Source organism: Ciona robusta, chromosome 7 (genome assembly GCF_009617815.1).
Source record: "Ciona robusta chromosome 7, ASM961781v2".
In the NCBI taxonomy this organism is placed as follows: Eukaryota; Metazoa; Chordata; class Ascidiacea; order Phlebobranchia; family Cionidae; genus Ciona; species Ciona robusta.
The window spans coordinates 1-25,000 of record NC_143241.1 but is presented as its reverse complement, the minus strand read 5'-3'; the positions used below and the strand labels follow the sequence as shown (position 1 = coordinate 25,000).

General features: G+C 44.2%; 62 non-coding genes and 2 pseudogenes across 62 annotated transcripts in view; all 64 read left to right on the top strand.

The window, feature by feature from the left end:
• LOC149733154 (U1 spliceosomal RNA) overlaps positions 1-17 on the top strand; it is a 161-nt gene extending 144 nt beyond the window's left edge. Inside the window, exon 1 of the small nuclear RNA XR_016385425.1 lies at positions 1-17. This exon is cut by the window's left edge and continues 144 nt beyond it. This is a non-coding gene — a small nuclear RNA (U1 spliceosomal RNA).
• Positions 18-248: 231 nt separating this feature from the next.
• LOC149733153 (U1 spliceosomal RNA) lies at positions 249-412 on the top strand. The gene has a single exon (XR_016385417.1). It is a non-coding gene; the product is annotated as a U1 spliceosomal RNA (small nuclear RNA).
• Positions 413-637: 225 nt separating this feature from the next.
• LOC149733152 (U1 spliceosomal RNA) lies at positions 638-801 on the top strand. The gene has a single exon (XR_016385398.1). It is a non-coding gene; the product is annotated as a U1 spliceosomal RNA (small nuclear RNA).
• Positions 802-1,032: 231 nt separating this feature from the next.
• On the top strand, positions 1,033-1,196 carry LOC149733151 (U1 spliceosomal RNA). The gene has a single exon (XR_016385405.1). It is a non-coding gene; the product is annotated as a U1 spliceosomal RNA (small nuclear RNA).
• A 223-nt stretch (positions 1,197-1,419) lies between these two features.
• Positions 1,420-1,583, top strand: LOC149733150 (U1 spliceosomal RNA). Its single transcript, XR_016385396.1, has one exon. It is a non-coding gene; the product is annotated as a U1 spliceosomal RNA (small nuclear RNA).
• A 225-nt stretch (positions 1,584-1,808) lies between these two features.
• LOC149733149 (U1 spliceosomal RNA) lies at positions 1,809-1,972 on the top strand. Its single transcript, XR_016385458.1, has one exon. It is a non-coding gene; the product is annotated as a U1 spliceosomal RNA (small nuclear RNA).
• Positions 1,973-2,203: 231 nt separating this feature from the next.
• Positions 2,204-2,367, top strand: LOC149733148 (U1 spliceosomal RNA). The gene has a single exon (XR_016385457.1). It is a non-coding gene; the product is annotated as a U1 spliceosomal RNA (small nuclear RNA).
• Positions 2,368-2,598: 231 nt separating this feature from the next.
• Positions 2,599-2,762, top strand: LOC149733147 (U1 spliceosomal RNA). Its single transcript, XR_016385409.1, has one exon. It is a non-coding gene; the product is annotated as a U1 spliceosomal RNA (small nuclear RNA).
• A 231-nt stretch (positions 2,763-2,993) lies between these two features.
• On the top strand, positions 2,994-3,157 carry LOC149733146 (U1 spliceosomal RNA). Its single transcript, XR_016385478.1, has one exon. It is a non-coding gene; the product is annotated as a U1 spliceosomal RNA (small nuclear RNA).
• Positions 3,158-3,388: 231 nt separating this feature from the next.
• Positions 3,389-3,552, top strand: LOC149733145 (U1 spliceosomal RNA). Its single transcript, XR_016385456.1, has one exon. It is a non-coding gene; the product is annotated as a U1 spliceosomal RNA (small nuclear RNA).
• A 230-nt stretch (positions 3,553-3,782) lies between these two features.
• On the top strand, positions 3,783-3,946 carry LOC149733144 (U1 spliceosomal RNA). Its single transcript, XR_016385455.1, has one exon. It is a non-coding gene; the product is annotated as a U1 spliceosomal RNA (small nuclear RNA).
• Positions 3,947-4,177: 231 nt separating this feature from the next.
• On the top strand, positions 4,178-4,341 carry LOC149733143 (U1 spliceosomal RNA). Its single transcript, XR_016385454.1, has one exon. It is a non-coding gene; the product is annotated as a U1 spliceosomal RNA (small nuclear RNA).
• Positions 4,342-4,576: 235 nt separating this feature from the next.
• LOC149733142 (U1 spliceosomal RNA) lies at positions 4,577-4,740 on the top strand. Its single transcript, XR_016385415.1, has one exon. It is a non-coding gene; the product is annotated as a U1 spliceosomal RNA (small nuclear RNA).
• A 219-nt stretch (positions 4,741-4,959) lies between these two features.
• LOC149733141 (U1 spliceosomal RNA) lies at positions 4,960-5,123 on the top strand. Its single transcript, XR_016385395.1, has one exon. It is a non-coding gene; the product is annotated as a U1 spliceosomal RNA (small nuclear RNA).
• Positions 5,124-5,354: 231 nt separating this feature from the next.
• Positions 5,355-5,518, top strand: LOC149733140 (U1 spliceosomal RNA). The gene has a single exon (XR_016385452.1). It is a non-coding gene; the product is annotated as a U1 spliceosomal RNA (small nuclear RNA).
• A 235-nt stretch (positions 5,519-5,753) lies between these two features.
• On the top strand, positions 5,754-5,917 carry LOC149733139 (U1 spliceosomal RNA). Its single transcript, XR_016385404.1, has one exon. It is a non-coding gene; the product is annotated as a U1 spliceosomal RNA (small nuclear RNA).
• A 231-nt stretch (positions 5,918-6,148) lies between these two features.
• Positions 6,149-6,312, top strand: LOC149733138 (U1 spliceosomal RNA). The gene has a single exon (XR_016385469.1). It is a non-coding gene; the product is annotated as a U1 spliceosomal RNA (small nuclear RNA).
• A 231-nt stretch (positions 6,313-6,543) lies between these two features.
• LOC149733137 (U1 spliceosomal RNA) lies at positions 6,544-6,707 on the top strand. The gene has a single exon (XR_016385403.1). It is a non-coding gene; the product is annotated as a U1 spliceosomal RNA (small nuclear RNA).
• Positions 6,708-6,937: 230 nt separating this feature from the next.
• Positions 6,938-7,101, top strand: LOC149733136 (U1 spliceosomal RNA). The gene has a single exon (XR_016385451.1). It is a non-coding gene; the product is annotated as a U1 spliceosomal RNA (small nuclear RNA).
• Positions 7,102-7,332: 231 nt separating this feature from the next.
• On the top strand, positions 7,333-7,496 carry LOC149733135 (U1 spliceosomal RNA). Its single transcript, XR_016385450.1, has one exon. It is a non-coding gene; the product is annotated as a U1 spliceosomal RNA (small nuclear RNA).
• Positions 7,497-7,731: 235 nt separating this feature from the next.
• Positions 7,732-7,895, top strand: LOC149733134 (U1 spliceosomal RNA). The gene has a single exon (XR_016385449.1). It is a non-coding gene; the product is annotated as a U1 spliceosomal RNA (small nuclear RNA).
• A 231-nt stretch (positions 7,896-8,126) lies between these two features.
• On the top strand, positions 8,127-8,290 carry LOC149733133 (U1 spliceosomal RNA). Its single transcript, XR_016385448.1, has one exon. It is a non-coding gene; the product is annotated as a U1 spliceosomal RNA (small nuclear RNA).
• A 229-nt stretch (positions 8,291-8,519) lies between these two features.
• LOC149733132 (U1 spliceosomal RNA) lies at positions 8,520-8,680 on the top strand. The gene has a single exon (XR_016385428.1). It is a non-coding gene; the product is annotated as a U1 spliceosomal RNA (small nuclear RNA).
• A 231-nt stretch (positions 8,681-8,911) lies between these two features.
• Positions 8,912-9,075, top strand: LOC149733131 (U1 spliceosomal RNA). Its single transcript, XR_016385462.1, has one exon. It is a non-coding gene; the product is annotated as a U1 spliceosomal RNA (small nuclear RNA).
• A 230-nt stretch (positions 9,076-9,305) lies between these two features.
• Positions 9,306-9,469, top strand: LOC149733130 (U1 spliceosomal RNA). The gene has a single exon (XR_016385447.1). It is a non-coding gene; the product is annotated as a U1 spliceosomal RNA (small nuclear RNA).
• Positions 9,470-9,701: 232 nt separating this feature from the next.
• Positions 9,702-9,864, top strand: LOC149733129 (U1 spliceosomal RNA). The gene has a single exon (XR_016385474.1). It is a non-coding gene; the product is annotated as a U1 spliceosomal RNA (small nuclear RNA).
• A 233-nt stretch (positions 9,865-10,097) lies between these two features.
• Positions 10,098-10,262, top strand: LOC149733128 (U1 spliceosomal RNA). Its single transcript, XR_016385413.1, has one exon. It is a non-coding gene; the product is annotated as a U1 spliceosomal RNA (small nuclear RNA).
• A 231-nt stretch (positions 10,263-10,493) lies between these two features.
• LOC149733127 (U1 spliceosomal RNA) lies at positions 10,494-10,655 on the top strand. The gene has a single exon (XR_016385476.1). It is a non-coding gene; the product is annotated as a U1 spliceosomal RNA (small nuclear RNA).
• A 233-nt stretch (positions 10,656-10,888) lies between these two features.
• Positions 10,889-11,052, top strand: LOC149733126 (U1 spliceosomal RNA). The gene has a single exon (XR_016385466.1). It is a non-coding gene; the product is annotated as a U1 spliceosomal RNA (small nuclear RNA).
• A 230-nt stretch (positions 11,053-11,282) lies between these two features.
• On the top strand, positions 11,283-11,446 carry LOC149733125 (U1 spliceosomal RNA). The gene has a single exon (XR_016385468.1). It is a non-coding gene; the product is annotated as a U1 spliceosomal RNA (small nuclear RNA).
• Positions 11,447-11,677: 231 nt separating this feature from the next.
• On the top strand, positions 11,678-11,841 carry LOC149733124 (U1 spliceosomal RNA). Its single transcript, XR_016385446.1, has one exon. It is a non-coding gene; the product is annotated as a U1 spliceosomal RNA (small nuclear RNA).
• A 231-nt stretch (positions 11,842-12,072) lies between these two features.
• On the top strand, positions 12,073-12,236 carry LOC149733123 (U1 spliceosomal RNA). Its single transcript, XR_016385445.1, has one exon. It is a non-coding gene; the product is annotated as a U1 spliceosomal RNA (small nuclear RNA).
• A 232-nt stretch (positions 12,237-12,468) lies between these two features.
• Positions 12,469-12,631, top strand: LOC149733122 (U1 spliceosomal RNA). The gene has a single exon (XR_016385414.1). It is a non-coding gene; the product is annotated as a U1 spliceosomal RNA (small nuclear RNA).
• A 230-nt stretch (positions 12,632-12,861) lies between these two features.
• LOC149733121 (U1 spliceosomal RNA) lies at positions 12,862-13,025 on the top strand. The gene has a single exon (XR_016385444.1). It is a non-coding gene; the product is annotated as a U1 spliceosomal RNA (small nuclear RNA).
• Positions 13,026-13,255: 230 nt separating this feature from the next.
• Positions 13,256-13,419, top strand: LOC149733120 (U1 spliceosomal RNA). The gene has a single exon (XR_016385461.1). It is a non-coding gene; the product is annotated as a U1 spliceosomal RNA (small nuclear RNA).
• A 230-nt stretch (positions 13,420-13,649) lies between these two features.
• Positions 13,650-13,813, top strand: LOC149733119 (U1 spliceosomal RNA). Its single transcript, XR_016385443.1, has one exon. It is a non-coding gene; the product is annotated as a U1 spliceosomal RNA (small nuclear RNA).
• A 227-nt stretch (positions 13,814-14,040) lies between these two features.
• LOC149733118 (U1 spliceosomal RNA) lies at positions 14,041-14,204 on the top strand. The gene has a single exon (XR_016385441.1). It is a non-coding gene; the product is annotated as a U1 spliceosomal RNA (small nuclear RNA).
• A 229-nt stretch (positions 14,205-14,433) lies between these two features.
• LOC149733117 (U1 spliceosomal RNA) lies at positions 14,434-14,597 on the top strand. Its single transcript, XR_016385440.1, has one exon. It is a non-coding gene; the product is annotated as a U1 spliceosomal RNA (small nuclear RNA).
• Positions 14,598-14,825: 228 nt separating this feature from the next.
• On the top strand, positions 14,826-14,989 carry LOC149733116 (U1 spliceosomal RNA). Its single transcript, XR_016385439.1, has one exon. It is a non-coding gene; the product is annotated as a U1 spliceosomal RNA (small nuclear RNA).
• A 229-nt stretch (positions 14,990-15,218) lies between these two features.
• LOC149733115 (U1 spliceosomal RNA) lies at positions 15,219-15,381 on the top strand. The gene has a single exon (XR_016385482.1). It is a non-coding gene; the product is annotated as a U1 spliceosomal RNA (small nuclear RNA).
• Positions 15,382-15,610: 229 nt separating this feature from the next.
• Positions 15,611-15,774, top strand: LOC149733114 (U1 spliceosomal RNA). Its single transcript, XR_016385438.1, has one exon. It is a non-coding gene; the product is annotated as a U1 spliceosomal RNA (small nuclear RNA).
• A 231-nt stretch (positions 15,775-16,005) lies between these two features.
• On the top strand, positions 16,006-16,169 carry LOC149733113 (U1 spliceosomal RNA). Its single transcript, XR_016385437.1, has one exon. It is a non-coding gene; the product is annotated as a U1 spliceosomal RNA (small nuclear RNA).
• Positions 16,170-16,397: 228 nt separating this feature from the next.
• Positions 16,398-16,561, top strand: LOC149733112 (U1 spliceosomal RNA). The gene has a single exon (XR_016385436.1). It is a non-coding gene; the product is annotated as a U1 spliceosomal RNA (small nuclear RNA).
• Positions 16,562-16,789: 228 nt separating this feature from the next.
• On the top strand, positions 16,790-16,953 carry LOC149733111 (U1 spliceosomal RNA). Its single transcript, XR_016385429.1, has one exon. It is a non-coding gene; the product is annotated as a U1 spliceosomal RNA (small nuclear RNA).
• A 232-nt stretch (positions 16,954-17,185) lies between these two features.
• On the top strand, positions 17,186-17,349 carry LOC149733110 (U1 spliceosomal RNA). The gene has a single exon (XR_016385421.1). It is a non-coding gene; the product is annotated as a U1 spliceosomal RNA (small nuclear RNA).
• Positions 17,350-17,587: 238 nt separating this feature from the next.
• On the top strand, positions 17,588-17,751 carry LOC149733109 (U1 spliceosomal RNA). The gene has a single exon (XR_016385410.1). It is a non-coding gene; the product is annotated as a U1 spliceosomal RNA (small nuclear RNA).
• Positions 17,752-17,989: 238 nt separating this feature from the next.
• LOC149733108 (U1 spliceosomal RNA) lies at positions 17,990-18,153 on the top strand. The gene has a single exon (XR_016385394.1). It is a non-coding gene; the product is annotated as a U1 spliceosomal RNA (small nuclear RNA).
• Positions 18,154-18,392: 239 nt separating this feature from the next.
• On the top strand, positions 18,393-18,557 carry LOC149733107 (U1 spliceosomal RNA). The gene has a single exon (XR_016385416.1). It is a non-coding gene; the product is annotated as a U1 spliceosomal RNA (small nuclear RNA).
• A 225-nt stretch (positions 18,558-18,782) lies between these two features.
• Positions 18,783-18,946, top strand: LOC149733106 (U1 spliceosomal RNA). The gene has a single exon (XR_016385399.1). It is a non-coding gene; the product is annotated as a U1 spliceosomal RNA (small nuclear RNA).
• A 237-nt stretch (positions 18,947-19,183) lies between these two features.
• Positions 19,184-19,347, top strand: LOC149733105 (U1 spliceosomal RNA). The gene has a single exon (XR_016385477.1). It is a non-coding gene; the product is annotated as a U1 spliceosomal RNA (small nuclear RNA).
• Positions 19,348-19,585: 238 nt separating this feature from the next.
• LOC149733104 (U1 spliceosomal RNA) lies at positions 19,586-19,747 on the top strand. The gene has a single exon (XR_016385408.1). It is a non-coding gene; the product is annotated as a U1 spliceosomal RNA (small nuclear RNA).
• A 241-nt stretch (positions 19,748-19,988) lies between these two features.
• LOC149733103 (U1 spliceosomal RNA) lies at positions 19,989-20,152 on the top strand. The gene has a single exon (XR_016385422.1). It is a non-coding gene; the product is annotated as a U1 spliceosomal RNA (small nuclear RNA).
• Positions 20,153-20,383: 231 nt separating this feature from the next.
• On the top strand, positions 20,384-20,547 carry LOC149733102 (U1 spliceosomal RNA). The gene has a single exon (XR_016385464.1). It is a non-coding gene; the product is annotated as a U1 spliceosomal RNA (small nuclear RNA).
• Positions 20,548-20,778: 231 nt separating this feature from the next.
• LOC149733101 (U1 spliceosomal RNA) lies at positions 20,779-20,942 on the top strand. Its single transcript, XR_016385453.1, has one exon. It is a non-coding gene; the product is annotated as a U1 spliceosomal RNA (small nuclear RNA).
• Positions 20,943-21,171: 229 nt separating this feature from the next.
• On the top strand, positions 21,172-21,335 carry LOC149733100 (U1 spliceosomal RNA). Its single transcript, XR_016385442.1, has one exon. It is a non-coding gene; the product is annotated as a U1 spliceosomal RNA (small nuclear RNA).
• A 227-nt stretch (positions 21,336-21,562) lies between these two features.
• LOC149733099 (U1 spliceosomal RNA) lies at positions 21,563-21,688 on the top strand (annotated as a pseudogene).
• Positions 21,689-21,930: 242 nt separating this feature from the next.
• On the top strand, positions 21,931-22,094 carry LOC149733098 (U1 spliceosomal RNA). Its single transcript, XR_016385393.1, has one exon. It is a non-coding gene; the product is annotated as a U1 spliceosomal RNA (small nuclear RNA).
• Positions 22,095-22,326: 232 nt separating this feature from the next.
• Positions 22,327-22,490, top strand: LOC149733097 (U1 spliceosomal RNA). Its single transcript, XR_016385470.1, has one exon. It is a non-coding gene; the product is annotated as a U1 spliceosomal RNA (small nuclear RNA).
• A 231-nt stretch (positions 22,491-22,721) lies between these two features.
• Positions 22,722-22,885, top strand: LOC149733096 (U1 spliceosomal RNA). The gene has a single exon (XR_016385411.1). It is a non-coding gene; the product is annotated as a U1 spliceosomal RNA (small nuclear RNA).
• Positions 22,886-23,116: 231 nt separating this feature from the next.
• LOC149733095 (U1 spliceosomal RNA) lies at positions 23,117-23,280 on the top strand. The gene has a single exon (XR_016385481.1). It is a non-coding gene; the product is annotated as a U1 spliceosomal RNA (small nuclear RNA).
• A 75-nt stretch (positions 23,281-23,355) lies between these two features.
• Positions 23,356-23,508, top strand: LOC149733094 (U1 spliceosomal RNA; annotated as a pseudogene).
• A 224-nt stretch (positions 23,509-23,732) lies between these two features.
• LOC149733093 (U1 spliceosomal RNA) lies at positions 23,733-23,894 on the top strand. The gene has a single exon (XR_016385397.1). It is a non-coding gene; the product is annotated as a U1 spliceosomal RNA (small nuclear RNA).
• Positions 23,895-24,130: 236 nt separating this feature from the next.
• LOC149733092 (U1 spliceosomal RNA) lies at positions 24,131-24,293 on the top strand. Its single transcript, XR_016385475.1, has one exon. It is a non-coding gene; the product is annotated as a U1 spliceosomal RNA (small nuclear RNA).
• A 229-nt stretch (positions 24,294-24,522) lies between these two features.
• Positions 24,523-24,685, top strand: LOC149733091 (U1 spliceosomal RNA). The gene has a single exon (XR_016385424.1). It is a non-coding gene; the product is annotated as a U1 spliceosomal RNA (small nuclear RNA).
• Positions 24,686-25,000: the final 315 nt, after the last annotated feature.

Below are 25,000 nucleotides of genomic sequence, written 5' to 3'. Positions count from 1 at the left end.
GTTCGCGCTATCCCTGCCCTATTATGAAATCCTTGTACAGTGGCTAAGCAGTGGAGATACTCGGCAAACACTTAAAACCGACGCCGACGGGAATTAAAATGAAAATAAACAAATTTTGAAAGAAGCTTGGGAACAATTTATGTTTTAAACACACTGTAATAATAAATATGACAAGGCGTGTTGGTAAAGTCCCCTTATAATAAAGAATATCTCGCTTGACCCACTAACCACTTCTCTTTTACCGACTCATACTTACCTGACGAGGGGCTTCACTGCGATCAGGCAGGCAGTGGGTCCAAGGTGAGGCCAGGCCATTGCACATCGGCTTAGCTGACCCTTGCGATTACTCCAAATGTGGGTAACTCGGTCGTATAATTTCTGCTAGTGGGGATTGCGTTCGCGCTATCCCTGCCCTATTATGAAATCCTTGTACAGTGGCTAAGCAGTGGAGATACTCGGCAAACATATAAAACCGACGCTGACGAGAATTAAAATGAAAAAATATTGAAAGAAGCTTGGGAAAAATTTATGTTTTAAACATACTGTAATAATAAATATGACAAGGCGTGTTGGTAAAGTCCCCTTAAATTAAAGAATATCTCGCTTGAACCACTAACCACTTCTCTTTTACCGACTCATACTTACCTGACGAGGGCCTTCACTGCGATCAGGCAAGCAGTGGGTCCAAGGTGAGGCCAGGTCATTGCACATCGGCTTAGCTGACCCTTGCGATTACCCCAAATGTGGGTAACTCGGTCGTATAATTTGTGCTAGTGGGGACTGCGTTCGCGCTATCCCTGCCCTATTATGAAATCCTTGTACAGTTGCGAAGCAGTGGAGATACTCGGCAAACACATAAAACCGACGCTGACGGGAATTAAAATGAAAATAAACAAATTTTGAAAGAAGCTTGGGAACAATTTATGTTTTAAACACACTGTAATAATAAATATGACAAGGCGTGTTGGTAAAGTCCCCTTATAATAAAGAGTATCTCGCTTGAACCACTAACCACTTCTCTTTTTCCGACTCATACTTACCTGACGAGGGCCTTCGCTGCGATCAGGCAGGCAGTGGGTCCAAGGTGAGGCCAGGCCATTGTACATTGGCTTAGCTGACCCTTGCGATTACCCCAAATGTGGGTAACTCGGTCGTATAATTTCTGCTAGTGGGGACTGCGTTCGCGCTATCCCTGCCCTATTATGAAACAGTTGCGAAGCAGTGGAGATACTCGGCAAACACATAAAACCGACGCTGACGGGAATTAAAATGAAAATAAACAAATTTTGAAAGAAGCTTGGGAACAATTTATGTTTTAAACACACTGTAATAATAAATATGACAAGGCGTGTTGGTAAAGTCCCCTTATAATAAAGAATATCTCGCTTGAACAACTAACCACTTCTCTTTGTCCGACTCATACTTACCTGACGAGGGCCTTCACTGCGATCAGGCAGGCAGTGGGTCCAAGGTGAGGCCAGGCCATTGCACATCGGCTTAGCTGACCCTTGCGATTACTCCAAATGTGGGTAACTCGGTCGTATAATTTCTGCTAGTGGGGACTGCGTTCGCGCTATCCCTGCCCTATTATGAAATCCTTGTACAGTGGCTAAGCAGTGGAGATACTCGGCAAACATATAAAACCGACGCTGACGAGAATTAAAATGAAAAAATATTGAAAGAAGCTTGGGAACAATTTATGTTTTAAACACACTGTAATAATAAATATGACAAGGCGTGTTAGTAAAGTCCCCTTATAATAAAGAATATCTCGCTTGAACCACTAACCACTTCTCTTTTACCGACTCATACTTACCTGACGAGGGCCTTCACTGCGATCAGGCAGGCAGTGGGTCCAAGGTGAGGCCAGGCCATTGCACATCGGCTTAGCTGACCCTTGCGATTACCCCAAATGTGGGTAACTCGGTCGTATAATTTCTGCTAGTGGGGACTGCGTTCGCGCTATCCCTGCCCTATTATGAAATCCTTGTACAGTGGCTAAGCAGTGCAGATACTCGGCAAACACATAAAACCGACGCTGACGGGAATTAAAATGAAAATAAACACATTTTGAAAGAAGCTTGGGAACAATTTATGTTTCAAACACACTGTAACAATAAATTTGACAAGGCGTGTTGGTAAAGTCCCCTTATAATAAAGAATATCTCGCTTGAACCACTAACCACTTCTCTTTTACCGACTCATACTTACCTGACGAGGGCCTTCACTGCGATCAGGCAGGCAGTGGGTCCAAGGTGAGGCCAGGCCATTGCACATCGGCTTAGCTGACCCTTGCGATTACCCCAAATGTGGGTAACTCGGTCGTATAATTTCTGCTAGTGGGGACTGCGTTCGCGCTATCCCTGCCCTATTATGAAATCCTTGTACAGTGGCTAAGCAGTGGAGATACTCGGCAAACACTTAAAACCGACGCTGACGGGAATTAAAATGAAAATAAACAAATTTTGAAAGAAGCTTGGGAACAATTTATGTTTTAAACACACTGTTATAATAAATATGACAAGGCGTGTTGGTAAAGTCCCCTTATAATAAAGAATATCTCGCTTGACCCACTAACCACTTCTCTTTTACCGACTCATACTTACCTGACGAGGGCCTTCACTGCGATCAGGCAGGCAGTGGGTCCAAGGTGAGTCAAGGCCATTGCACATCGGCTTAGCTGACCCTTGCGATTACCCCAAATGTGGGTAACTCGGTCGTATAATTTCTGCTAGTGGGGACTGCGTTCGCGCTATCCCTGCCCTATTATGAAATCCTTGTACAGTTGCGAAGCAGTGGAGATACTCGGCAAACACATAAAACCGACGCTGAAGGGAATTAAAATGAAAATAAACAAATTTTGAAAGAAGCTTGGGAACAATTTATGTTTTAAACACACTGTAATAATAAATTTGACAAGGCGTGTTGGTAAAGTCCCCTTATAATAAAGAATATCTCGCTTGAACCACTAACCACTTCTCTTTTTCCGACTCATACTTACCTGACGAGGGCCTTCGCTGCGATCAGGCAGGCAGTGGGTCCAAGGTGAGGCCAGGCCATTGCACATCGGCTTAGCTGACCCTTGCGATTACCCCAAATGTGGGTAACTCGGTCGTATAATTTCTGCTAGTGGGGACTGCGTTCGCGCTATCCCTGCCCTATTATGAAATCCTTGTACAGTGGCTAAGCAGTGGAGATACTCGGCAAACACATAAAACCGACGCTGACGGGAATTAAAATGAAAATAAACAAATTTTGAAAGAAGCTTGGGAACAATTTATGTTTTAAACACACTGTAATAATAAATATGACAAGGCGTGTTGGTAAAGTCCCCTTATAATAAAGAATATCTCGCTTGAACCACTAACCACTTCTCTTTTACCGACTCATACTTACCTGACGAGGGCCTTCACTGCGATCAGGCAGGCAGTGGGTCCAAGGTGAGGCCAGGCCATTGCACATCGGCTTAGCTGACCCTTGCGATTACCCCAAATGTGGGTAACTCGGTCGTATAATTTCTGCTAGTGGGGACTGCGTTCGCGCTATCCCTGCCCTATTATGAAATCCTTGTACAGTGGCTAAGCAGTGGAGATACTCGGCAAACACTTAAAACCGACGCTGACGGGAATTAAAATGAAAATAAACAAATTTTGAAAGAAGCTGGGATCAATTTATGTTTTAAACACACTGTAATAATAAATATGACAAGGCGTGTTGGTAAAGTCCCCTTATAATAAAGAATATCTCGCTTGACCCACTAACCACTTCTCTTTTACCGACTCATACTTACCTGACGAGGGCCTTCACTGCGATCAGGCAGGCAGTGGGTCCAAGGTGAGGCCAGGCCATTGCACATCGGCTTAGCTGACCCTTGCGATTACCCCAAATGTGGGTAACTCGGTCGTATAATTTCTGCTAGTGGGGACTGCGTTCGCGCTATCCCTGCCCTATTATCAAATCTTTGTACAGTTGCGAAGCACTGGAGATACTCGGCAAACACATAAAACCGACGCTGACGGGAATTAAAATGAAAATAAACAAATTTTGAAAGAAGCTTGGGAACAATTTATGTTTTAAACACACTGTAATAATAAATATGACAAGGCGTGTTAGTAAAGTCCCCTTATAATAAAGAATATCTCGCTTGAACCACTCACCACTTCTCTTTTCCCGACTCATACTTACCTGACGAGGGCCTTCACTGCGATCAGGCAGGCAGTGGGTCCAAGGTGAGGCCAGGCCATTGCACATCGGCTTAGCTGACCCTTGCGATTACCCCAAATGTGGGTAACTCGGTCGTATAATTTCTGCTAGTGGGGACTGCGTTCGCGCTATCCCTGCCCTATTATGAAATCCTTGTACAGTTGCGAAGCAGTGGAGATACTCGGCAAACGCATAAAACCGACGCTGACGGGAATTAAAATGAAAATAAACAAATATTGAAAGAAGCTTAGGAAAAATTTACGTTTCAACCACACGCAAAGTAATAATAAATATGACAAGGCGTATTGGTAAAGTCTCCTTATAATAAAAAACATTTGGCTTGAACCACTACCCACTTTTCTTTAACCAACACATACTTACCTGACGAGGGCCTTCACTGCGATCAGGCAGGCAGTGGGTCCAAGGTGAGGCCAGGGCATTGCACATCGGCTTAGCTAACCCTTGCGATTACCCCAAATGTGGGTAACTCGGTCGTATAATTTCTGCTAGTGGGGACTGCGTTCGCGCTATCCCTGCCCTATTATGAAATCCTTGTACAGTGGCTAAGCAGTGGAGATACTCGGCAAACACATAAAACCGACGCTGACGGGAATTAAAATGAAAATAAACAAATTTTGAAAGAAGCTTGGGAACAATTTATGTTTTATAATAAATATGACAAGGCGTGTTGGTAAAGTCCCCTTATAATAAAGAATATCTCGCTTGAACCACTAACCACTTCTCTTTTTCCGACTCATACTTACCTGACGAGGGCCTTCACTGCGATCAGGCAGGCAGTGGGTCCAAGGTAAGGCCAGGCCATTGCACATCGGCTTAGCTGACCCTTGCGATTACCCCAAATGTGGGTAACTCGGTCGTATAATTTCTGCTAGTGGGGACTGCGTTCGCGCTATCCCTGCCCTATTATCAAATCTTTGTACAGTTGCGAAGCAGTGGAGATACTCGGCAAACACATAAAACCGACGCTGACGGGAATTAAAATGAAAATAAACAAATTTTGAAAGAAGCTTGGGAACAGTTTATGTTTTAAACACACTGTAATAATAAATATGACAAGGCGTGTTAGTAAAGTCCCCTTATAATAAAGAATATCTCGCTTGAACCACTAACCACTTCTCTTTTCCCGACTCATACTTACCTGACGAGGGCCTTCACTGCGATCAGGCAGGCAGTGGGTCCAAGGTGAGGCCAGGCCATTGCACATCGGCTTAGCTGACCCTTGCGATTACCCCAAATGTGGGTAACTCGGTCGTATAATTTCTGCTAGTGGGGACTGCGTTCGCGCTATCCCTGCCCTATTATGAAATCCTTGTACAGTTGCGAAGCAGTGGAGATACTCGGCAAACGCATAAAACCGACGCTGACGGGAATTAAAATGAAAATAAACAAATATTGAAAGAAGCTTAGGAAAAATTTACGTTTCAACCACACGCAAAGTAATAATAAATATGACAAGGCGTATTGGTAAAGTCTCCTTATAATAAAAAACATCTGGCTTGAACCACTATCCACTTTTCTTTAACCAACACATACTTACCTGACGAGGGCCTTCACTGCGATCAGGCAGGCAGTGGGTCCAAGGTGAGGCCAGGCCATTGCACATCGGCTTAGCTAACCCTTGCGATTACCCCAAATGTGGGTAACTCGGTCGTATAATTTCTGCTAGTGGGAACTGCGTTCGCGCTATCCCTGCCCTATTATGAAATCCTTGTACAGTGGCTAAGCAGTGGAGATACTCGGCAAACACATAAAACCGACGCTGACGGGAATTAAAATGAAAATAAACAAATTTTGAAAGAAGCTTGGGAACAATTTATGTTTTAAACACACTGTAATAATAAATATGACAAGGCGTGTTGGTAAAGTCCCCTTATAATAAAGAATATCTCGCTTGAACCACTAACCACTTCTCTTTTTCCGACTCATACTTACCTGACGAGGGCCTTCACTGCGATCAGGCAGGCAGTGGGTCCAAGGTGAGGCCAGGCCATTGCACAACGGCTTAGCTGACCCTTGCGATTACCCCAAATGTGGGTAACTCGGTCGTATAATTTCTGCTAGTGGGGACTGCGTTCGCGCTATCCCTGCCCTATTATGAAATCCTTGTACAGTGGCTAAGCAGTGGAGATACTCGGCAAACACATAAAACCGACGCTGACGGGAATTAAAATGAAAATAAACAAATTTTGAAAGAAGCTTGGGAACAATTTATGTTTTAAACACACTGTAATAATAAATATGACAAGGCGTGTTGGTAAAGTCCCCTTATAATAAAGAATATCTCGCTTGAACCACTAACCACTTCTCTTTTACCGACTCATACTTACCTGACGATGGCCTTCACTGCGATCAGGCAGGCAGTGGGTCCAAGGTGAGGCCAGGCCATTGCACATCGGCTTAGCTGACCCTTGCGATTACCCCAAATGTGGGTAACTCGGTCGTATAATTTCTGCTAGTGGGGACTGCGTTCGCGCTATCCCTGCCCTATTATGAAATCCTTGTACAGTGGCTAAGCAGTGGAGATACTCGGCAAACACTTAAAACCGACGCTGACGGGAATTAAAATGAAAATAAACAAATTTTGAAAGAAGCTGGGAACAATTTATGTTTTAAACACACTGTAATAATAAATATGACAAGGCGTGTTGGTAAAGTCCCCTTATAATAAAGAATATCTCGCTTGACCCACTAACCACTTCTCTTTTACCGACTCATACTTACCTGACGAGGGCCTTCACTGCGATCAGGCAGGCAGTGGGTCCAAGGTGAGGCCAGGCCATTGCACATCGGCTTAGCTGACCCTTGCGATTACCCCAAATGTGGGTAACTCGGTCGTATAATTTCTGCTAGTGGGGACTGCGTTCGCGCTATCCCTGCCCTATTATCAAATCTTTGTACAGTTGCGAAGCAGTGGAGATACTCGGCAAACACATAAAACCGACGCTGACGGGAATTAAAATGAAAATAAACAAATTTTGAAAGAAGCTTGGGAACAATTTATGTTTTAAACACACTGTAATAATAAATATGACAAGGCGTGTTAGTAAAGTCCCCTTATAATAAAGAATATCTCGCTTGAACCACTAACCACTTCTCTTTTACCGACTCATACTTACCTGACGAGGGCCTTCACTGCGATCAGGCAGGCAGTGGGTCCAAGGTGAGGCCAGGCCATTGCACATCGGCTTAGCTGACCCTTGCGATTACCCCAAATGTGGGTAACTCGGTCGTATAATTTCTGCTAGTGGGGACTGCGTTCGCGCTATCCCTGCCCTATTATGAAATCCTTGTACAGTGGCTAAGCAGTGCAGATACTCGGCAAACGCATAAAACCGACGCTGACGGGAATTAAAATGAAAATAAACAAATATTGAAAGAAGCTTAGGAAAAATTTACGTTTCAACCACACGCAAAGTAATAATAAATATGACAAGGCGTATTGGTAAAGTCTCCTTATAATAAAAAACATCTGGCTTGAACCACTATCCACTTTTCTTTAACCAACACATACTTACCTGACGAGGGCCTTCACTGCGATCAGGCAGGCAGTGGGTCCAAGGTGAGGCCAGGCCATTGCACATCGGCTTAGCTGACCCTTGCGATTACCCCAAATGTGGGTAACTCGGTCGTATAATTTCTGCTAGTGGGGACTGCGTTCGCGCTATCCCTGCCCTATTATCAAATCTTTGTACAGTTGCGAAGCAGTGGAGATACTCGGCAAACACATAAAACCGACGCTGACGGGAATTAAAATGAAAATAAACAAATTTTGAAAGAAGCTTGGGAACAATTTATGTTTTAAACACACTGTAATAATAAATATGACAAGGCGTGTTAGTAAAGTCCCCTTATAATAAAGAATATCTCGCTTGAACCACTAACCACTTCTCTTTTACCGACTCATACTTACCTGACGAGGGCCTTCACTGCGATCAGGCAGGCAGTGGGTCCAAGGTGAGGCCAGGCCATTGCACATCGGCTTAGCTGACCCTTGCGATTACCCCAAATGTGGGTAACTCGGTCGTATAATTTCTGCTAGTGGGGACTGCGTTCGCGCTATCCCTGCCCTATTATGAAATCCTTGTACAGTGGCTAAGCAGTGCAGATACTCGGCAAACACATAAAACCGACGCTGACGAATTAAAATGAAAATAAACACATTTTGAAAGAAGCTTGGGAACAATTTATGTTTCAAACACACTGTAACAATAAATTTGACAAGGCGTGTTGGTAAAGTCCCCTTATAATAAAGAATATCTCGCTTGAACCACTAACCACTTCTCTTTTACCGACTCATACTTACCTGACGAGGGCCTTCACTGCGATCAGGCAGGCAGTGGGTCCAAGGTGAGGCCAGGCCATTGCACATCGGCTTAGCTGACCCTTGCGATTACCGCAAATGTGGGTAACTCGGTCGTATAACTGCTAGTGGGGACTGCGTTCGCGCTATCCCTGCCCTATTATGAAATCCTTGTACAGTGGCTAAGCAGTGGAGATACTCGGCAAACACTTAAAACCGACGCTGACGGGAATTAAAGTGAAAATAAACAAATTTTGAAAGAAGCTTGGGAACAATTTATGTTTTAAACACACTGTAATAATAAATATGACAAGGCGTGTTGGTAAAGTCCCCTTATAATAAAGAATATCTCGCTTGACCTACTAACCACTTCTCTTTTACCGACTCATACTTACCTGACGAGGGCCTTCACTGCGATCAGGCAGGCAGTGGGTCCAAGGTGAGGCAAGGCCATTGCACATCGGCTTAGCTGACCCTTGCGATTACCCCAAATGTGGGTAACTCGGTCGTATAATTTCTGCTAGTGGGGACTGCGTTCGCGCTATCCCTGCCCTATTATGAAATCCTTGTACAGTTGCGAAGCAGTGGAGATACTCGGCAAACACATAAAACCGACGCTGACGGGAATTAAAATGAAAATAAACAAATTTTGAAAGAAGCTTGGGAACAATTTATGTTTTAAACACACTGTAATAATAAATGTGACAAGGCGTGTTGGTAAAGTCCCCTTATAATAAAGAATATCTCGCTTGAACCACTAACCACTTCTCTTTTCCGACTCATACTTACCTGACGAGGGCCTTCACTGCGATCAGGCAGGCAGTGGGTCCAAGGTGAGGCCAGGCCATTGCACATCGGCTTAGCTGACCCTTGCGATTACCCCAAATGTGGGTAACTCGGTCGTATAATTTCTGCTAGTGGGGACTGCGTTCGCGCTATCCCTGCCCTATTATGAAATCCTTGTACAGTGGCTAAGCAGTGGAGATACTCGGCAAACACATAAAACCGACGCTGACGGGAATTAAAATGAAAATAAACAAATTTTGAAAGAAGCTTGGGAACAATTTATGTTTTAAACACACTGTAATAATAAATATGACAAGGCGTGTTGGTAAAGTCCCCTTATAATAAAGAATATCTCGCTTGAACCACTAACCACTTCTCTTTTTACCGACTCATACTTACCTGACGAGGGCCTTCACTGCGATCAGGCAGGCAGTGGGTCCAAGGTGAGGCCAGGCCATTGCACATCGGCTTAGCTGATCCTTGCGATTACCCCAAATGTGGGTAACTCGGTCGTATAATTTCTGCTAGTGGGGACTGCGTTCGCGCTATCCCTTGCCCTATTCTGAAATCCTTGTACAGTGGCTAAGCAGTGGAGATACTCGGCAAACACTTAAAACCGACGCTGACGGGAATTAAAATGAAAATAAACAAATTTTGAAAGAAGCTTGGGAACAATTTATGTTTTAAACACACTGTAATAATAAATATGACAAGGCGTGTTGGTAAAGTCCCCTTATAATAAAGAATATCTCGCTTGAACCACTAACCACTTCTCTTTTACCGACTCATACTTACCTGACGAGGGCCTTCACTGCGATCAGGCAGGCAGTGGGTCCAAGGTGAGGCCAAGGCCATTGCACATCGGCTTAGCTGACCCTTGCGATTACCCCAAATGTGGGTAACTCGGTCGTATAATTTCTGCTAGTGGGGACTGCGTTCGCGCTATCCCTGCCCTATTATGAAATCCTTGTACAGTTGCGAAGCAGTGGAGATACTCGGCAAACACATAAAACCGACGCTGACGGGAATTAAAATGAAAATAAACAAATTTTGAAAGAAGCTTGGGAACAATTTATGTTTTAAACACACTGTAATAATAAATATGACAAGGCGTGTTAGTAAAGTCCCCTTATAATAAAGAATATCTCGCTTGAACCACTAACCACTTCTCTTTTCCCGACTCATACTTACCTGACGAGGGCCTTCACTGCGATCAGGCAGGCAGTGGGTCCAAGGTGAGGCCAGGCCATTGCACATCGGCTTAGCTGACCCTTGCGATTACCCCAAATGTGGGTAACTCGGTCGTATAATTTCTGCTAGTGGGGATGCGTTCGCGCTATCCCTGCCCTATTATGAAATCCTTGTACAGTTGCGAAGCAGTGGAGATACTCGGCAAACGCATAAAACCGACGCTGACGGGAATTAAAATGAAAATAAACAAATTTTGAAAGAAGCTTGGAAAAATTTACGTTTTAAACCACACGCAAAGTAATAATAAATATGACAAGGCGTATTGGTAAAGTCTCCTTATAATAAAAATCTGGCTTGAACCACTATCCACTTTTCTTTAACCAACTCATACTTACCTGACGAGGGCCTTCACTGCGATCAGGCAGGCAGTGGGTCCAAGGTGAGGCCAGGCCATTGCACATCGGCTTAGCTAACCCTTGCGATTACCCCAAATGTGGGTAACTCGGTCGTATAATTTCTGCTAGTGGGGACTGCGTTCGCGCTATCCCTGCCCTATTATGAAATCCTTGTACAGTGGCTAAGCAGTGGAGATACTCGGCAAACACATAAAACCGACGCTGACGGGAATTAAAATGAAAATAAACAAATTTTGAAAGAAGCTTGGGAACAATTTATGTTTTAAACACACTGTAATAATAAATATGACAAGGCGTGTTGGTAAAGTCCCTTATAATAAAGAATATCTCGCTTGAACCACTAACCACTTCTCTTTTTCCGACTCATACTTACCTGACGAGGGCCTTCACTGCGATCAGGCAGGCAGTGGGTCCAAGGTGAGGCCAGGCCATTGCACAACGGCTTAGCTGACCCTTGCGATTACCCCAAATGTGGGTAACTCGGTCGTATAATTTCTGCTAGTGGGGACTGCGTTCGCGCTATCCCTGCCCTATTATGAAATCCTTGTACAGTGGCTAAGCAGTGGAGATACTCGGCAAACACATAAAACCGACGCTGACGGGAATTAAAATGAAAATAAACAAATTTTGAAAGAAGCTTGGGAACAATTTATGTTTTAAACACACTGTAATAATAAATATGACAAGGCGTGTTGGTAAAGTCCCCTTATAATAAAGAATATCTCGCTTGAACCACTAACCACTTCTCTTTTACCGACTCATACTTACCTGACGAGGGCCTTCACTGCGATCAGGCAGGCAGTGGGTCCAAGGTGAGGCCAGGCCATTGCACATCGGCTTAGCTGACCCTTGCGATTACCCCAAATGTGGGTAACTCGGTCGTATAATTTCTGCTAGTGGGGACTGCGTTCGCGCTATCCCTGCCCTATTATGAAATCCTTGTACAGTGGCTAAGCAGTGGAGATACTCGGCAAACACATAAAACCGACGCTGACGGGAATTAAAATGAAAATAAACAAATTTTGAAAGAAGCTTGGGAACAATTTATGTTTTAAACACACTGTAATAATAAATATGACAAGGCGTGTTGGTAAAGTCCCCTTATAATAAAGAATATCTCGCTTGAACCACTAACCACTTCTCTTTTACCGACTCATACTTACCTGACGAGGGCCTTCACTGCGATCAGGCAGGCAGTGGGTCCAAGGTGAGGCCAGGCCATTGCACATCGGCTTAGCTGACCCTTGCGATTACCCCAAATGTGGGTAACTCGGTCGTATAATTTCTGCTAGTGGGGACTGCGTTCGCGCTATCCCTGCCCTATTATGAAATCCTTGTACAGTGGCTAAGCAGTGGAGATACTCGGCAAACACTTAAAACCGACGCTGACGGGAATTAAAATGAAAATAAACAAATTTTGAAAGAAGCTTGGGAACAATTTATGTTTTAAACACACTGTAATAATAAATATGACAAGGCGTGTTGGTAAAGTCCCCTTATAATAAAGAATATCTCGCTTGAACCACTAACCACTTCTCTTTTTACCGACTCATACTTACCTGACGAGGGCCTTCACTGCGATCAGGCAGGCAGTGGGTCCAAGGTGAGGCAGGCCATTGCACATCGGCTTAGCTGACCCTTGCGATTACCCCAAATGTGGGTAACTCGGTCGTATAATTTCTGCTAGTGGGGACTGCGTTCGCGCTATCCCTGCCCTATTATGAAATCCTTGTACAGTGCGAAGCAGTGGAGATACTCGGCAAACACATAAAACCGACGCTGACGGGAATTAAAATGAAAATAAACAAATTTTGAAAGAAGCTTGGGAACAATTTATGTTTTAAACACACTGTAATAATAAATATGACAAGGCGTGTTGGTAAAGTCCCCTTATAATAAAGAATATCTCGCTTGAACCACTAACCACTTCTCTTTTACCGACTCATACTTACCTGACGAGGGCCTTCACTGCGATCAGGCAGGCAGTGGGTCCAAGGTGAGGCCAGGCCATTGCACATCGGCTTAGCTGACCCTTGCGATTACCCCAAATGTGGGTAACTCGGTCGTATAATTTCTGCTAGTGGGGACTGCGTTCGCGCTATCCCTGCCCTATTATGAAATCCTTGTACAGTGGCTAAGCAGTGGAGATACTCGGCAAACACTTAAAACCGACGCTGACGGGAATTAAAATGAAAATAAACAAATTTTGAAAGAAGCTTGGGAACAATTTATGTTTTAAACACACTGTAATAATAAATATGACAAGGCGTGTTGGTAAAGTCCCCTTATAATAAAGAATATCTCGCTTGACCACTAACCACTTCTCTTTTACCGACTCATACTTACCTGACGAGGGCCTTCACTGCGATCAGGCAGGCAGTGGGTCCAAGGTGAGGCAAGGCCATTGCACATCGGCTTAGCTGACCCTTGCGATTACCCCAAATGTGGGTAACTCGGTCGTATAATTTCTGCTAGTGGGGACTGCGTTCGCGCTATCCCTGCCCTATTATGAAATCCTTGTACAGTTGCGAAGCAGTGGAGATACTCGGCAAACACATAAAACCGACGCTGACGGGAATTAAAATGAAAATAAACAAATTTTGAAAGAAGCTTGGGAACAATTTATGTTTTAAACACACTGTAATAATAAATATGACAAGGCGTGTTGGTAAAGTCCCCTTATAATAAAGAATATCTCGCTTGAACCACTAACCACTTCTCTTTTCCGACTCATACTTACCTGACGAGGGCCTTCACTGCGATCAGGCAGGCAGTGGGTCCAAGGTGAGGCCAGGCCATTGCACATCGGCTTAGCTGACCCTTGCGATTACCCCAAATGTGGGTAACTCGGTCGTATAATTTCTGCTAGTGGGGACTGCGTTCGCGCTATCCCTGCCCTATTATGAAATCCTTGTACAGTTGCGAAGCAGTGGAGATACTCGGCAAACATAAAACCGACGCTGACGGGAATTAAAATGAAAATAAACAAATTTGAAAGAAGCTTGGGAAACAATTTATGTTTTAACACACTGTAATAATAAATATGACAAGGCGTGTTGGTAAAGTCCCTTATAATAAAAAACATCTGGCTTGAACCACTAACCACTTTTCTTTAACCGACACATACTTACCTGACGAGGGCCTTCACTGCGATCAGGCAGGCAGTGGGTCCAAGGTGAGGCCAGGCCATTGCACATCGGCTTAGCTGACCCTTGCGATTACCCCAAATGTGGGTAACTCGGTCGTATAATTTCTGCTAGTGGGGACTGCGTTCGCGCTATCCCTGCCCTATTATGAAATCTTGTACAGTTGCGAAGCAGTGGAGATACTCGGCAAACACATAAAACCGACGCTGACGGGAATTAAAATGAAAATAAACAAATTTTGAAAGAAGCTTGGGAACAATTTATGTTTTAAACACACTGTAATAATAAATATGACAAGGCGTGTTGGTAAAGTCCCCTTATAATAAAGAATATCTCGCTTGAACCACTAACCACTTCTCTTTACCGACTCATACTTACCTGACGAGGGCCTTCACTGCGATCAGGCAGGCAGTGGGTCCAAGGTGAGGCCAGGCCATTGCACATCGGCTTAGCTGACCCTTGCGATTACCCCAAATGTGGGTAACTCGGTCGTATAATTTCTGCTAGTGGGGACTGCGTTCGCGCTATCCCTGCCCTATTATGAAATCCTTGTACAGTGGCTAAGCAGTGGAGATACTCGGCAAACACATAAAACCGACGCTGACGGGAATTAAAATGAAAATAAACAATTTTGAAAGAAGCTTGGGAACAATTTATGTTTCAAACACACTGTAATAATAAATTGACAAGGCGTGTTGGTAAAGTCCCCTTATAAAAAGAATATCTCGCTTGAACCACTAACCACTTCTCTTTTACCGACTCATACTTACCTGACGAGGGCCTTCACTGCGATCAGGCAGGCAGTGGGTCCAAGGTGAGGCCAGGCCATTGCACATCGGCTTAGCTGACCCTTGCGATTACCCCAAATGTGGGTAACTCGGTCGTATAATTTCTGCTAGTGGGGACTGCGTTCGCGCTATCCCTGCCCTATTATGAAATCCTTGTACAGTGGCTAAGCAGTGGAGATACTCGGCAAACATAAAACCGACGCTGACGGGAATTAAAATGAAAATAAACAAATTTTGAAAGAAGCTTGGGAACAATTTATGTTTTAAACACACTGTAATAATAAATATGACAAGGCGTGTTGGTAAAGTCCCCTTATAATAAAGAATATCTCGCTTGAACCACTAACCACTTCTCTTTTACCGACTCATACTTACCTGACGAGGGCCTTCACTGCGATCAGGCAGGCAGTGGGTCCAAGGTGAGGCCAGGCCATTGCACATCGGCTTAGCTGACCCTTGCGATTACCCAAATGTGGGTAACTCGGTCGTATAATTTCTGCTAGTGGGGACTGCGTTCGCGCTATCCCTGCCTATTATGAAATCCTTGTACAGTGCGAAGCAGTGGAGATACTCGGCAAACACATAAAACCGACGCTGACGGGAATTAAAATGAAAATAAACAAATTTTGAAAGAAGCTTGGGAACAATTTATGTTTTAAACACACTGTAATAATAAATATGACAAGGCGTGTTGGTAAAGTCCCCTTATAATAAAGAATATCTCGCTTGAACCACTAACCACTTCTCTTTTTCCGACTCATACTTACCTGACGAGGGCCTTCACTGCGATCAGGCAGGCAGTGGGTCCAAGGTGAGGCCAGGCCATTGCACATCGGCTTAGCTGACCCTTGCGATTACCCCAAATGTGGGTAACTCGGTCGTATAATTTCTGCTAGTGGGGACTGCGTTCGCGCTATCCCTGCCCTATTATGAAATCCTTGTACAGTGGCTAAGCAGTGGAGATACTCGGCAAACACATAAAACCGACGCTGACGGGAATTAAAATGAAAATAAACAAATTTTGAAAGAAGCTTGGGAACAATTTATGTTTTAAACACACTGTAATAATAAATATGACAAGGCGTGTTGGTAAAGTCCCCTTATAATAAAGAATATCTCGCTTGAACCACTAACCACTTCTCTTTTACCGACTCATACTTACCTGACGAGGGCCTTCACTGCGATCAGGCAGGCAGTGGGTCCAAGGTGAGGCCAGGCCATTGCACATCGGCTTAGCTGACCCTTGCGATTACCCCAAATGTGGGTAACTCGGTCGTATAATTTCTGCTAGTGGGGACTGCGTTCGCGCTATCCCTGCCCTATTATGAAATCCTTGTACAGTGGCTAAGCAGTGGAGATACTCGGCAAACACATAAAACCGACGCTGACGGGAATTAAAATGAAAATAAACAAATATTGAAAGAAGCTTGGGAAAAATTTATGTTTTCAACACACAAAGTAATAATAAATATGACAAGGCGTGTTGGTAAAGTCCTTATAATAAAAATATCTCGCTTGAACCACTAACCACTTTCTTTACCGACTCATACTTACCTGACGAGGGCCTTCACTGCGATCAGGCAGGCAGTGGGTCCAAGGTGAGGCCAGGCCATTGCACATCGGCTTAGCTGACCCTTGCGATTACCCCAAATGTGGGTAACTCGGTCGTATAATTTCTGCTAGTGGGGACTGCGTTCGCGCTATCCCTGCCCTATTATGAAATCCTTGTACAGTGCTAAGCAGTGGAGATACTCGGCAAACACATAAAACCGACGCTGACGGGAATTAAAATGAAAATAAACAAATTTTGAAAGAAGCTTGGGAACAATTTATGTTTTAAACACACTGTAATAATAAATATGACAAGGCGTGTTGGTAAAGTCCCCTTATAATAAAGAATATCTCGCTTGAACCACTAACCACTTTCTTTACCGACTCATACTTACCTGACGAGGGCCTTCACTGCGATCAGGCAGGCAGTGGGTCCAAGGTGAGGCCAGGCCATTGCACATCGGCTTAGCTGACCCTTGCGATTACCCCAAATGTGGGTAACTCGGTCGTATAATTTCTGCTAGTGGGGACTGCGTTCGCGCTATCCCTGCCCTATTATGAAATCCTTGTACAGTGGCTAAGCAGTGGAGATACTCGGCAAACACATAAAACCGACGCTGACGGGAATTAAAATGAAAATAAACAAATTTTGAAAGAAGCTTGGGAACAATTTATGTTTTAAACACACTGTAATAATAAATATGACAAGGGCGTGTTGGTAAAGTCCCCTTATAATAAAGAATATCTCGCTTGAACCACTAATCACTTCTCTTTTACCGACTCATACTTACCTGACGAGGGCCTTCACTGCGATCAGGCAGGCAGTGGGTCCAAGGTGAGGCCAGGCCATTGCACATCGGCTTAGCTGACCCTTGCGATTACCCCAAATGTGGGTAACTCGGTCGTATAATTTCTGCTAGTGGGGACTGCGTTCGCGCTATCCCTGCCCTATTATGAAATCCTTGTACAGTGGCTAAGCAGTGGAGATACTCGGCAAACACATAAAACCGACGCTGACGGGAATTAAAATGAAAATAAACAAATAAACAAATTTTGAAAGAAGCTTGGGAACAATTATGTTTTAAACACACTGTAATAATAAATATGACAAGGCGTGTTGGTAAAGTCCCCTTATAATAAAGAATATCTCGCTTGAACCACTAACCACTTCTCTTTGACCGACTCATACTTACCTGACGAGGGCCTTCACTGCGATCAGGCAGGCAGTGGGTCCAAGGTGAGGCCAGGCCATTGCACATCGGCTTAGCTGACCCTTGCGATTACCCCAAATGTGGGTAACTCGGTCGTATAATTTCTGCTAGTGGGGACTGCGTTCGCGCTATCCCTGCCCTATTATGAAATCCTTGTACAGTGGCTAAGCAGTGGAGATACTCGGCAAACACATAAAACCGACGCTGACGGGAATTAAAATGAAAATAAACAAATAAACAAATTTTGAAAGAAGCTTGGGAACAATTTATGTTTTAAACACACTGTAATAATAAATATGACAAGGCGTGTTGGTAAAGTCCCCTTATAATAAAGAATATCTCGCTTGAACCACTAACCACTTCTCTTTACCGACTCGTACTTACCTGACGAGGGCCTTCACTGCGATCAGGCAGGCAGTGGGTCCAAGGTGAGGCCAGGCCATTGCACATCGGCTTAGCTGACCCTTGCGATTACCCCAAATGTGGGTAACTCGGTCGTATAATTTCTGCTAGTGGGGACTGCGTTCGCGCTATCCCTGCCCTATTATGAAATCCTTGTACAGTGGCTAAGCAGTGGAGATACTCGGCAAACACATAAAACCGACGCTGACGGGAATTAAAATGAAAATAAACAAATAAACAAATTTTGAAAGAAGCTTGGGAACAATTTATGTTTTAAACACACTGTAATAATAAATATGACAAGGCGTGTTGGTAAAGTCCCCTTATAATAAAGAATATCTCGCTTGAACCACTAACCACTTCTCTTTGACCGACTCATACTTACCTGACGAGGGCCTTCACTGCGATCAGGCAGGCAGTGGGTCCAAGGTGAGGCCAGGCCATTGCACATCGGCTTAGCTGACCCTTGCGATTACCCCAAATGTGGGTAACTCGGTCGTATAATTTTCTGCTAGTGGGGACTGCGTTCGCGCTATCCCTGCCCTATTTATGAAATCCTTGTACAGTGGCTAAGCAGTGGAGATACTCGGCAAACACATAAAACCGACGCTGACGGGAATTAAAATGAAAAAAATTTGAAAGAAGCTTGGGAAAATTTATGTTTTAAACACACTGTAATAATAAATATGACAAGGCGTGTTGGTAAAGTCCCCTTATAATAAAGAATATCTCGCTTGAACCACTAACCACTTCTCTTTTACCGACTCATACTTACCTGACGAGGGCCTTCACTGCGATCAGGCAGGCAGTGGGTCCAAGGTGAGGCCAGGCCATTGCACATCGGCTTAGCTGACCCTTGCGATTACCCCAAATGTGGGTAACTCGGTCGTATAATTTCTGCTAGTGGGGACTGCGTTCGCGCTATCCCTGCCCTATTATGAAATCCTTGTACAGTGGCTAAGCAGTGGAGATACTCGGCAAACACATAAAACCGACGCTGACGGGAATTAAAATGAAAATAAAAAATAACAAATTTTGAAAGAAGCTTGGGAACAATTTATGTTTTAAACACACTGTAATAATAAATATGACAAGGCGTGTTGGTAAAGTCCCCTTATAATAAAGAATATCTCGCTTGAACCACTAACCACTTCTCTTTTACCGACTCATACTTACCTGACGAGGGCCTTCACTGCGATCAGGCAGGCAGTGGGTCCAAGGTGAGGCCAGGCCATTGCACATCGGCTTAGCTGACCCTTGCGATTACCCCAAATGTGGGTAACTCGGTCGTATAATTTCTGCTAGTGGGGACTGCGTTCGCGCTATCCCTGCCCTATTATGAAATCCTTGTACAGTGGCTAAGCAGTGGAGATACTCGGCAAACACATAAAACCGACGCTGACGGGAATTAAAATGAAAATAAAAAATAAACAAATTTTGAAAGAAGCTTGGGAACAATTTATGTTTTAAACACACTGTAATAATAAATATGACAAGGCGTGTTGGTAAAGTCCCCTTATAATAAAGAATATCTCGCTTGAACCACTAACCACTTCTCTTTGACCGACTCATACTTACCTGACGAGGGCCTTCACTGCGATCAGGCAGGCAGTGGGTCCAAGGTGAGGCCAGGCCATTGCACATCGGCTTAGCTGACCCTTGCGATTACCCCAAATGTGGGTAACTCGGTCGTATAATTTCTGCTAGTGGGACTGCGTTCGCGCTATCCCTGCCCTATTATGAAATCCTTGTACAGTGGCTAAGCAGTGGAGATACTCGGCAAACACATAAAACCGACGCTGACGGGAATTAAAATGAAAATAAACAAATAAACAAATTTTGAAAGAAGCTTGGGAACAATTTATGTTTTAAACACACTGTAATAATAAATATGACAAGGCGTGTTGGTAAAGTCCCCTTATAATAAAGAATATCTCGCTTGAACCACTAACCACTTTCTCTTTGACCGACTCGTACTTACCTGACGAGGGCCTTCACTGCGATCAGGCAGGCAGTGGGTCCAAGGTGAGGCCAGGTCATTGCACATCGGCTTAGCTGACCCTTGCGAATACCCCAAATGTGGGTAACTCGGTCGTATAATTTCTGCTAGTGGGGACTGCGTTCGCGCTATCCCTGCCCTATTATGAAATCCTTGTACAGTGGCTAAGCAGTGGAGATACTCGGCAAACACATAAAACCGACGCTGACGGGAATTAAAATGAAAAAAACAAATTTTGAAAGAAGCTTGGGAACAATTATGTTTTTAAACACACTGTAATAATAAATATGACAAGGCGTGTTGGTAAAGTCCCCTTAATAATAAAGAATATCTCGCTTGAACCACTAACCACTTCTCTTTTACCGACTCATACTTACCTGACGAGGGCCTTCACTGCGATCAGGCAGGCAGTGGGTCCAAGGTGAGGCCAGGCCATTGCACATCGGCTTAGCTGACCCTTGCGATTACCCCAAATGTGGGTAACTCGGTCGTATAATTTCTGCTAGTGGGGACTGCGTTCGCGCTATCCCTGCCCTATTATGAAATCCTTGTACAGTGGCTAAGCAGTGGAGATACTCGGCAAACACATAAAAACCGACGCTGACGGGAATTAAAATGAAAATAAACAAATTTTGAAAGAAGCTTGGGAACAATTTATGTTTTAAACACACTGTAATAATAAAATGACAAGGCGTGTTGGTAAAGTCCCCTTATAATAAAGAATATCTCGCTTGAACCACTAACCACTTCTCTTTTACCGACTCATACTTACCTGACGAGGGCCTTCACTGCGATCAGGCAGGCAGTGGGTCCAAGGTGAGGCCAGGCCATTGCACATCGGCTTAGCTGACCCTTGCGATTACCCCAAATGTGGGTAACTCGGTCGTATAATTTCTGCTAGTGGGGACTGCGTTCGCGCTATCCCTGCCCTATTATGAAATCCTTGTACAGTGGCTAAGCAGTGGAGATACTCGGCAAACACATAAAACCGACGCTGACGGGAATTAAAATGAAAATAAACAAATTTTGAAAGAAGCTTGAACAATTTATGTTTTAAACACACTGTAATAATAAATATGACAAGGGGTGTTGGTAAAGTCCCCTTATAATAAAGAATATCTCGCTTGAACCACTAACCACTTCTCTTTGACCGACTCATACTTACCTGACGAGGGCCTTCACTGCGATCAGGCAGGCAGTGGGTCCAAGGTGAGGCCAGGCCATTGCACATCGGCTTAGCTGACCCTTGCGATTACCCCAAATGTGGGTAACTCGGTCGTATAATTTCTGCTAGTGGGGACTGCGTTCGCGCTATCCCTGCCCTATTATGAAATCCTTGTACAGTGGCTAAGCAGTGGAGATACTCGGCAAACACATAAAACCGACGCTGACGGGAATTAAAATGAAAATAAACAATTTTGAAAGAAGCTTGGGAACAATTATGTTTAAACACACTGTAAAATAAATATGACAAGCGTGTTGGTAAAGTCCCCTTATAATAAAGAATATCTCGCTTGAACCACTAACCACTTCTCTTTTTACCGACTCATACTTACCTGACGAGGGCCTTCACTGCGATCAGGCAGGCAGTGGGTCCAAGGTGAGGCCAGGCCATTGCACATCGGCTTAGCTGACCCTTGCGATTACCCCAAATGTGGTAACTCGGTCGTTCGCGCTATCCCTGCCCTATTATGAAATCCTTGTACAGTGGCTAAGCAGTGGAGATACTCGGTAAACACATAAAACCGACGCTGACGGGAATTAAAATGAAAATAAACAAATTTTGAAAGAAGCTTGGGAACAATTTATGTTTTAAACACACTGTAATAATAAATATGACAAGGCGTGTTGGTAAAGTCCCCTTATAATAAAGAATATCTCGCTTGAACCACTAACCACTTCTCTTTTACCGACTCATACTTACCTGACGAGGGCCTTCACTGCGATCAGGCAGGCAGTGGGTCCAAGGTGAGGCCAGGCCATTGCACATCGGCTTAGCTGACCCTTGCGATTACCCCAAATGTGGGTAACTCGGTCGTATAATTTCTGCTAGTGGGGACTGCGTTCGCGCTATCCCTGCCCTATTATGAAATCCTTGTACATTTGCGAAGCAGTGGAGATACTCGGCAAACGCATAAAACCGACGCTGACGGGAATTAAAATGAAAATAAACAAATATTGAAAGAAGCTTGGGAAAAATTTACGTTTCAACCACACGCAAAGTAATAATAAATATGACAAGGCGTATTGGTAAAGTTTCCTTATAAAAAACATCTGGCTTGAACCACTATCCACTTTTCTTTAACCAACACATACTTACCTGACGAGGGCCTTCACTGCGATCAGGCAGGCAGTGGGTCCAAGGTGAGGCCAGGCCATTGCACATCGGCTTAGCTCTCCCTTGCGATTACCCCAAATGTGGGTAACTCGGTCGTATAATTTCTGCTAGTGGGGACTGCGTTCGCGCTATCCCTGCCCTATTATGAAATCTTTGTACAGTTGCGAAGCAGTGGAGATACTCGGCAAACACATAAAACCGACGCTGACGGGAATTAAAATGAAAATAAACAAATTTTGAAAGAAGCTTGGGAACAATTTATGTTTTAAACACACTGTAATAATAAATATGACAAGGCGTGTTAGTAAAGTCCCCTTATAATAAAGAATATCTCGCTTGAACCACTAACCGCTTCTCTTTTACCGACTCATACTTACCTGACGAGGGCCTTCACTGCGATCAGGCAGGCAGTGGGTCCAAGGTGAGGCCAGGCCATTGCACATCGGCTTAGCTGACCCTTGCGATTACCCCAAATGTGGGTAACTCAGTCGTATAATTTCTGCTAGTGGGGACTGCGTTCGCGCTATCCCTGCCCTATTATGAAATCCTTGTACAGTGGCTAAGCAGTGGAGATACTCGGCAAACACATAAAACCGACGCTGACGGGAATTAAAATGAAAATAAACAAATTTTGAAAGAAGCTTGGGAACAATTTATGTTTTAAACACACTGTAATAATAAATATGACAAGGGGTGTTGGTAAAGTTCCCTTATAATAAAGAATATCTCGCTTGAACCACTAACCACTTCTCTTTTACCGACTCATACTTACCTGACGAGGGCCTTCACTGCGATCAGGCAGGCAGTGGGTCCAAGGTGAGGCCAGGCCATTGCACATCGGCTTAGCTGACCCTTGCGATTACCCCAAATGTGGGTAACTCGGTCGTATAATTTCTGCTAGTCGGGACTGCGTTCGCGCTATCCCTGCCCTATTATGAAATCCTTGTACAGTGGCTAAGCAGTGGAGATACTCGGAAAACACATAAAACCGACGCTGACGGGAATACGAGGGGCTTCACTGCGATCAGGCAGGCAGTGGGTCCAAGGTGAGGCCAGGTCATTGCACATCGGCTTAGCTGACCCTTGCGATTACCCCAAATGTGGGTAACTCGGTCGTATAATTTGTGCTAGTGGGACTGCGTTCGCGCTATCCCTGCCCTATTTTGAAATCCTTGTACAGTGGCTAAGCAGTGGAGATACTCGGCAAACACATAAAACCGACGCTGACGAGAATTAAAATGAAAAAATATTGAAAGAAGCTTGGGAAAAATTTGTTTTAAACATACTGTAATAATAAATATGACAAGGCGTGTTGGTAAAGTCCCCTTAAATTAAAGAATATCTCGCTTGAACCACTAACCACTTCTCTTTTACCGACTCATACTTACCTGACGAGGGCCTTCACTGCGATCAGGCAGGCAGTGGGTCCAAGGTGAGGCCAGGCCATTGCACATCGGCCTAGCTGACCCTTGCGATTACCCCAAATGTGGGTAACTCGGTCGTATAATTTCTGCTAGTGGGACTGCGTTCGCGCTATCCCTGCCCTATTATGAAATCCTTGTACAGTTGCGAAGCAGTGGAGATACTCGGCAAACGCATAAAACCGACGCTGACGGGAATTAAAATGAAAATAAACAAATATTGAAAGAAGCTTAGGAAAAATTTACGTTTCAACCACACGCAAAGTAATAATAAATATGACAAGGCGTATTGGTAAAGTCTCCTTATAATAAAAAACATCTGGCTTGAACCACTATCCACTTTTCTTTAACGAACACATACTTACCTGACGAGGCCTTCACTGCGATCAGGCAGGCAGTGGGTCCAAGGTGAGGCCAGGCCATTGCACATCGGCTTAGCTGACCCTTGCGATTACCCCAAATGTGGGTAACTCGGTCGTATAATTTCTGCTAGTGGGGACTGCGTTCGCGCTATCCCTGCCCTATTATGAAATCCTTGTACAGTGGCTAAGCAGTGGAGATACTCGGCAAACACTTAAAACCGACGCTGACGGGAATTAAAATGAAAATAAACAAATTTTGAAAGAAGCTGGGAACAATTTATGTTTTAAACACACTGTAATAATAAATATGACAAGGCGTGTTGGTAAAGTCCCCTTATAATAAAGAATATCTCGCTTGACCCACTAACCACTTCTCTTTACCGACTCATACTTACCTGACGAGGGCATTCACTGCGATCAGGCAGGCAGTGGGTCCAAGGTGAGGCAAGGCCATTGCACATCGGCTTAGCTGACACTTGCGATTACCCAAATGTGGGTAACTCGGTCGTATAATTTCTGCTAGTGGGGACTGCGTTCGCGCTATCCCTGCCCTATTATGAAATCCTTGTACAGTTGCGAAGCAGTGGAGATACTCGGCAAACACATAAAACCGACGCTGACGGGAATTAAAATGAAAATAAACAAATTTTGAAAGAAGCTTGAGAACAATTTATGTTTTAAACACACTGTAATAATAAATATGACAAGGGGTGTTGGTAAAGTCCCCTTATAATAAAGAATATCTCGCTTGAACCACTAACCACTTCTCTTTGACCGACTCATACTTACCTGACGAGGGCCTTCACTGCGATCAGGCAGGCAGTGGGTCCAAGGTGAGGCCAGGTCATTGCACATCGGCTTAGCT